The following is an 8,729-nucleotide window of genomic DNA, read 5'->3' as shown; positions in this document are numbered from 1 at the left end:
TTAGGAGCTGGATTTCATACATTCCATAAACAGCAGGCTGCCAAAATTCCTCCAATGTAGTGTTTTTTGGGCCAAGTGGAGCATCAGTAGCAGAGGTCTCCTCTCCAGCAGGGGTTGTGAGGAACACTGAGGGTAGGCTCTGGAGAAGCCTGTGATGTGAGGGCTGTGTCCTGTGAGCACCAATTCCTCTTCAACCTGGGAAAGCTTTGGACAAAACAGAAACAGCAAACTGACAAGCACAGTTTATCTAAAAGGTCACAACTGCTTCCAAGTGGGAGTCAGCTCTCCCAGCCAGTGTGCATGTGAGAAGGAGGAGAGATCACAGAATATTCTGAGTTGGAAGGGACCTACAAGGGTCATAGAGTCTGGTCCTTCGGTGAATGGCCCATACAGGGTTTGAAGCCTCAACCCTGGCATTATTAGCACCACGCTTTAACCAAAACCTCCGCCATAAACCCACCCCACTTTAACCCATACTGCCAGTACGAGTTCAGAACAGGTTTACTGCCATGGAAGAATGGGTGTTGCAGCTTTTGTATGGGATAAATGTAAGGAGCAGTTAGTACTGCCTGTTGTAGTTGCTCTAGGTAGTGCTTTCTGTCTGCAGTTTGAACACTGTCCTTCCTAGACCCCCATTAGCTGCAATGACATTTTCAAAAGTTGACCCAGATGATCACGCACCTCTTTGAAGTCTTCCAGGCTATCTCAGGTGACTGCAAAGAGTTAGTTACTTGTTGCATTGCAGCAGCTGGCTGTTTGCAGCAGGGCTGGGATGGCATCCCTGTGCTGTCACCCTGCTCAGTGATGGGCAAGCAGCCATGGCCATGTGGTTCATCCTCCCGCTGACTCCCCCTCTGACTGTGCGTGGGACACGTGTGAGTCAAAAGCCTTTTAGTTGTGGACATGGAAATATAAACTGATGTCTTTGTACTTTTCTCTCAAAACACAAATGTTAATGTGGAATTAACCCGTGGCACTCCATGAAACAACTGAGACTGGTGATTGTCAGTGAAAGGGTTTGCTGGGCTCTCAGCTGTTGTGCAGCCTCTAGTTCTGAACTAAATTGCTTGGTGATCCAGACTGGCCCTGCAGCCTGTTTGCAATTTTGTTGGCATAGCAAATTATAGGAGTGATGGCAAGTCTGGAGTGATGTGCTCACAGACTGCCTGGGGAGAGGAATTTTGGCACAACAGCTGCCAAAACAAGGGAATCTGCAAGGTAAAATCAGAGGATGGATCTGAGCAGAAGAGAAAGCCACATCTGGCATATTTGTTTATGGAGTCTGGGATATGGGATGCAGGAATAAGGCAGTGTGCACACACGAGGTATCAGACCTGCTGCAGCACTCGTCTTGGAAACCATCAATAAATTCAGTCACAGACTGTTCTGGGATGTGAGAAGAGCAGGACTGGGCATGTCATTGATCAAACAACTGTTGCTGAAATTAGCATTTATGGTGTTAAAAATCAAACACAGGCTGTCTTGGAAATCAATTTGTTTGTTAATTTGCTCTTATTTTGGGGAAGTAAATATGTTGCTCACCAGGTGCTTTATAAACCTAATGTCCTTTGGTGTTCTTGAGAGACAGGCTCCATTCTGTAACAGTGGGAAGGGTGGGCGAGATGAAACAGTCACCTATCCCTGAAGAGACACAAGGAAACAGTAAAGGAGGAGTTCAGGCTGTTGGGAGAAGGTGGGCAAGGAACTTGCTGCTTAAGAGACAGTTCAATGTGTGCTGTGCATGTCTGGTAGGCACAGGAGAGAGAAATACTCTCTTATTCAGTGTCATCAAGTTTAACAAAGAAGTTATGTCTTACTTTGTGTATGTCGATATGGGAAGCTTTGCGGTCTGTCACTGTAAGGAGCGGACAGAAAATTCAGCCTGTAGGACCTTCTTAGTGGAAGGATCCACTAAGAAGGTCCTACAGGCTGAATTTTTCATATTTAGGGGCTGAATTTTTCATATTTAGGGGATTTTCTTCCAAGGAAAGCTTTCTTTTTTAGAGGCAAGTGAAGAGCAGCCATCTTCTTTGGGTCATGCTGACCTGCTTTATCAGGTCAAGGCCAAAGCAAAGCTGAGGATGGCAGTGAGCTCAGTGTGTCCCTGCCTGCCCACGGGCTCCTGCTGCTGGAGGCTGTGCTGGGACGGCAGTGGCTGCGTGCGGGAACGGGGTCAGCAGTGAGACAGTTCTATTCCCCATGTCATTGCCAAATGCAGGAAGGTCTTAAGCAAAACATGTGGGAGAGGCCACTGGTGTGGGTGCTTTTGTGGTGTCAGTCCCTCCAGGTTTGGTGTTTCCTCCCATCCTTTTGGAAACTTACAGGTCGTTGCGCTTTGGAGCCAGTGGAGTAAGGGATGTACAGCCAGATTTGGATGGGCTTATCAAAACTGAGCCTCTTGTACAAGGCTGAACATGAGAATTGTGAGTAGTCCAATTTGCAGACTCTCAGTTTGTTAAACATCAAAAGAACCCAAGGAGTGAGGGCAGCATGGGTATGAGGAGGTGTCTGGTCAGCTGGTGAGCACTGCCCTGCTCCAGCAGGGCCAGAAGAGCTTGTTAGTGCTGCATTGAGCTGAAACAATCTTCAACCTCCTTTCATCAATACTCTGTGAATATACAGCTCAGTAGGTTACAGCTGGCATGTGACCCCAGAAAACTTCCTTTCTGCTTCATTTTCTCAATGCAAAAGAAATACTTTTTCTTGGGAAGAGCTGCTGTTTTATTTATCTGCTCAATGGCCCAGATGTTCAAGATCATGCTGATTTAAACCTGTCTACAGACACTCCTGATAGATGCACATTTTTCCACCAGCCCAGTGTACAACACCTTATTCCAAGGGCTGTACAACCACAAGGGAGGGGCCTCACAGGTTGTCCAGCTGCACAGGAGGGGCCCTGTTGCCCACTGCCAGCCCTGGAGCCAGTGGCTGGCTCCTGTCCTGTACCAGGGTCTGGCCACACTCTTAAACATGTAGCTTTTTGCAAAGCTGAGCATTTAAAACCATTTCTCACAGCTGAAGGCATGTCATGCCTTTAAGTTGTAATCTCTTGTTTCACAAAAAAAAAAAAAAAAAAAAAAAAAAAAAAAAAATCAATGCACATTTCCTGACTGAAAGATTTTGCTTCAATAAAGCTGGAACAGGCATCCAAGCTCTACTTTGTGAATATCTGAGGGAGATTTATGTCAAAACTACCCCTTTCTTTAGAAAAGTCTTCACAATGGAAAATGGAAATTATCCTTTCAGTTCACAGAGCTGTTTTGATGTGACCAGAATGATTAATTTGATTTTCATGAGGTATGACTGAAACTATTTAAAAAATGTATCAACCTTTTAGGCTGGGACTAGAGCCTACAGTAACTGAAGTTTGAGTTTGTCCCTTTGTCCTTTTCTCCAGTCATTGGCACAGACCCAAGGCAGCTGCCTGGGAAGGGCAAAAGATGGTCCTTAAGTGAATCTGCCACCCAAGTCCAAGCTGCCCTTTCCTTGGGAGCTTCCCCCTTCCCATCCTTGCTCCCTCTGATGGTCTGGCTGCGGGTCTTGTGTCAGAATGGATTGTGGCTCATGGTTTTCTCTCTACAGCCTTTAGAGGTGTTTAACTTTAATTTAATTCTTGTGTCAGAATGGATTGTGGCTCATGGTTTTCTCTCTACAGCCTTTAGAGGTGTTTAACTTGGGGTGTTTTGTGAGTTAGCCTGGAAGAACTGACCAGGATCCCGTGGCATTGCTAATTGCCAGTCTGAGAAGCCCAGTGGGTGAGGAACCATGGCTTTTATATCTTTGTTAATATTCCAGATGCACAGCTCAGAAATGGATCCTCTTGGGTCCTGTTCTGATCCTCAGTGAGTGGAACCCGCAGACTTATGGCAGAACTGCAAATTTTAGGTGTAAAAATACCAGGTTTCACAGTTGCTTCATGAGGACCCTCCTGGGAAATTGGTTGCTGGTGCTGTGGCTGAGTTATGTGATTTCCCTTGGGTGAAACTCTACAAAGATTTGATAAAACTGACAGCAGTGTTTCATTAGCCAGCAAATTCCCAAAAGGCTGATAATCCAGCAGAGCATCAAATTACTGTCTGCAGTGATACGGGATGGGGGACTAGGCCACAGCTTTTAATGCTTTGAGAAATTCAGATAAATCACTGTTAGGGTAAGTTATCATCTTCAGTCAAGTTGAGAGGCTGAATGAAGACTGATTACAAGTGGAGAGGCTGTGGGGAAGGGTCTGGAATCATCAAGCTGAGCCACAGTAACACAGTGCTTGAAATGCCCAGGAGCAGCATAATGGTTGATGCCTACATGTTGTGACCTCAGGGTCTGTTAGGAAGCAGCTGGCATCTCAAAAGGCTTTGGGAGTAAAGTGCTGCTGCTTCTTAATTTTTCTAAGAGTTTAAATAGCAATAGATGATGTTGGTATTTCACCCCACGTTTCAGACAGCAACTTCTTTCTTAGCCAGGGGGATATCAGTATTGCCGAAACACAAACTATATCCTAATTTGGGGGATTTTGAATAGTCAAGTGAAATGGAACCAAGATTTAAAATTCTTCTCATTTCAGTTCGCCCAAATATTGCCCAATCAAACCAAACACCTCCTCAGACTTTGCCCATATTTAATCAATATCATCCAATTCTTGTATCCTGAGCCACGTGGCTCCTGCACTTGATCTGTGACCTCTGACAGCTCTTTAGCTACACAGTCATGCTCTGTTAGGGCTTTCCTGTGGATCCTTTTCCCCAGGCTGCTTTGTGCTGCTTTATTTATCTGCCCTTCTATAACCTCACTGCCTCGGTAGTGCTTCATGACAGCAGCTGCTTTATGGGTTCCATCCCTGCCTACCCAGCAGGATTTGTCCCACTGACCGCCTCTCCCAGGGTCTCCTGGTGCTGCTCTACAAACTCCATTGAACAGTTCTTTGAGTCACCTGCAGCCTTCCTGCTGCTTCTCTCTAAATGGTGAATCTCGGAAAAACAGCACATTCGTTTTACAAGTGCGTTGCCATGGCAATGCCACATCTGGATCCTGTGCCTGTTTGTACCTGGACGTGTACAGGTACGTCCTGTTACCGAGAGTCTGGGGTCAGAGAGCAGCTGATGATTTTGATGGAATGGGGCAATAAGTTGTAAAGCACATTCTGAACATGTCCTGCACCTTTCTGGGTCTGTCCTTGTCCTGCCAGCTGACAGTCATGACACAGCTTTCTGTAGGCTAAAGATACATAAATTACTAAACCAAATGGAGGAGAGTCAGTGAATCCCTGGATATCTTAAGGTGATGGCAAATAAATGTCACAGTGTGGACTGGAAGGGCAACAAATCTTAACTGGATTCATACCTAGCACAACAAATTCCTGACTGCAGGGCACAATCCCACACATGACAGAACTCAGCTGGGATTCTCTGAGATTCTGGTTTATTTTGTGTGATAAGAAAGAATCTTTTCAGCAGGTTGCCTACCTGTTCCATTTGACATTTCTATGGCAAACCTCTGTGAAGACAGATGTAATTTGTTCTGTTCCTGCTGAGTGAGCCCCTCGCTGGCTCCTGGGTGTGTGTCCCAGTGATATTGGCTGCGGCAAACGTGATCAGCCCAGCCTGTGGGGCACAGCACAGAGAGGGAATGTGAGAATTGATTGAGGGAAATCAGGGCTTTGCAAGGAGCGAGGGTCCCGAAGGAGCCTCAGTCAGAAATGTGAATTGCAGATTGTATGCGTGGCTGCTGCCCTGGCAGCATCAACCTCCCTGTTTAGCTGGGGTTTGTGGCAGGTTGCCCCAGCCCAGCCCTGTGGACTCCAGGCCTGGGTCACCACCCCCAGCCCTTGCCAAAGCACTCGCACACTCTGTGTGTAAGCTCTGGGAATTTGGCTGCACAGAAAACAGGAAAAAAGTCATATTGTCCTAGATGCTGATTAGTAACAGATGGAGCAAGGTGGTGGCCAGAGATTCAGGGCTGCTTTTGCCTGCTTTTCTGTGGCAAAAAAGACACTACAACAAACAAAAGATCCTAAACCAGATGCTTATGCAGAAGTAGTTTCTTTGATTTTTGTTTCACACACATGGGGATGTTTTCAGTGTTCTTGCAAATTTGGCTGGCTGCTTATGCTTACAACTGCTTCACCCTCCAGCTGCTCAGCAGTGGCTCCAGAAGTCCCTGGCCAGCATGGGTCAAAGCAGCACTATGGATCAGGGGACAGAAAAGCATCCTTTGTGTGCAGGGCTGGTTGTTTTGCTTCAGGTTGACTCATGCAAATGTTCCAGTGATTCAGAAAGAGACGATATTTGGTTATGGAGACGTGCTGTGCTGGGTCTGAGGTTCAGCAATTCAGGTGCTGTTGTTGATAATTGAAGCTTTGTAATTAATAGCCACTTCCACTCAGGGCTCTCAAGGTTTTTGAGTGTTATCCTGTTAAGTTGGCAGCAGAAGTGGTTTGTAAGACTGCCAGGCACAAAATCCTCTGCTCAGCATGGGAGAAGTTTGGATAGAATTCAGGGCCACTTTGCTTCAGACAGACTATAATTAAAATTTCATAATACCTTCTGGAGGTGAGATTTCTGTGCAAAATCAGGTACACAGGTTCATGAAACCTTTTTGGCCAGTGTTAGAGGTGCTGAAAGGAGACAGCCTGTTCCCAAACAGCTTATTATTTTTGAAATTTCATGGGGCTAAGTTCTGGGAAATTTTAGGAAAACACTAACAGTAAGAATACCATTCATTTCAAAGGGATCAGGATTAGAGCTAAAGACAGGAATAGCTGTGTAAACTTCAAAGCTACTTTTATAAAATTAAGTGCATTTCTCTGAGTTTTGGGTCAGACCTCAGCACCTTTGGAGCTGCTGGGATGTCAGGGTTTTTTTCTCCCTTGTTTCTTTTTTTTCCTCCTGTATTTCTCCCTTGTTACACAGTGTACCCATTCCAGAGTGATGTGTAATCACCCAAACCAAATCACTAAGAAGTGATTGGAGAGAAACACTTCTAAATTAGATTATTTGGCTCCCAAATTGCATCTTCCCCCTCTTCCCCCACAGCTGATTTCAGGACAGATGCAATTGCAGCCATGACCTATTGCTGACCAGAGGAGATGTAAGCCCTCAGAGAAGCTGCCTGTGTTTGATTAATGCCCAAGTCTGTCCAGCCTAAGGAGAAGGACCTTAATTTAAGTAAACAGCAGCAGAAAATTAAATGTAGGAATTTGTAGTCTGTGTTGAAAACCTCTCACACAGGAAACCTCTCATTGACTTTTGTATTTCTTTTCAAATGCTGACTGTTAGAAAAGAGGTAATACAGTATCAAATTTTATTTCTTTCTCTTTTTCAGTTACCTCCTTTCAGGCATTTCTTCCAAGCTGAGAGCCCAGATACAATGGTAGTCTCTGAAGGAAAATAGTTATGATGATGACTGCAGCCCTGGTGGCAATGTTCCTCCTTGAGATTTGCCAGTATTAAGGAAATGAATGACATTACCCTAAAAAATATGTTCTGGAAGCAGGTGAGGTCTCATCAGGCTGATTCATCAAGCAAAGCCTTCAGGGTAGTTTGACTCAGACACTTTTTTCTTTCCCTAGCACATACTTCCCTGCACCAAGGAACTCCCGTTCTCGGTGATTCAGTCCTTTGGAATGGCTTTATCTGTCCTTCAGAACATTTTTTTCTATTTTTCCTTTATTGTTACTTCCAGGACAGTGAATGGTTCAGCACTTGCCAGTGGGTCTGGCTGAGCTGTGCTCCTTCTGCTCAACAGGGAACACATTAAGATGTTCTTGGCTCTTGCTTATTTTAGCTGGGTGAAGTTGATCTTTTTTTTTTTTTTTTTTTTTCCTTTTCCCCCACTCACTCCTGTCACTCATGTTGCAGAGAAATAAAGAAGAACAAAGGCTGTCTCATTACACTTTCACTTCCAAGTTATTCTTCAGGAATGTGTTTGTGTTTCCGCAATATGGACTGTTGTGTGCTGGGGAGTAAACAAGACCAAATAATTTCTACTCTGCTGATCGCTGGCAATTCACAGTATGGACAAGAACTTTAAAGTACCCGTAACTTGGAGTTTAAAAAGTTTCAGGAAAGGTTTTAAAGGAGAAAGTGATTTGCTGGAGAAGAGTTTGAGACTGATGGGGTGATGGTGTTGGGGCTGCAGAGGTGCCTGGTGCTGACCTGAGGGTCAGCAGAGCAGTGCTGGGCTCCATGCTGGGGGCAGCAGCAGGGAGGACAGGTGCTGGCCATGTGCTCAGGCTGAGCTGCAGGAGGGGTCGGTGCACCCTATTCCTTGCAAGTATCCTGGTGGCCACAGCTCCCATATGTCCTGGTGGGGAGTGGGGAGTTCAGGCTGTGGTGTCCCACACTCCCCTGGCTGCCCTGGCAGGTTGTGGGCAGAGAGCAGGGTTCAACCTGGCTGTTCACTCTTCTGTCTTAAAAATACTTCTACACAGTAATTTTTATAACCATCCCCTGTAATGCCCCACACCTTTGCCAAGTCACCTCGTCAAATTACTGGTGGTACTTTGGAAAAAGTGCAGTCTACCTCCCCCGCAGGGGTCTGTGCCAGGGCAGGGGATAGTGCCACAGCCCTGTATCCTGGTGCCAGCATCAGACCCCTACAGCAGAAGACACACAGAGGCCAGAAGCCTCAGACTGAAAAGAAAAATGGATACTTTCAAAGGATTTTGTGTTTTTTCTAATATCTCCATCTTTAGGACCAGCTCATATAAACATCTCTTCCTGGACACACATTCAGCT

This window comes from Anomalospiza imberbis, chromosome 14 (assembly GCF_031753505.1).
Source record: "Anomalospiza imberbis isolate Cuckoo-Finch-1a 21T00152 chromosome 14, ASM3175350v1, whole genome shotgun sequence".
NCBI classification, from domain to species: domain Eukaryota; kingdom Metazoa; phylum Chordata; class Aves; order Passeriformes; family Viduidae; genus Anomalospiza; species Anomalospiza imberbis.
Note: the sequence above shows the minus strand (reverse complement) of the source record.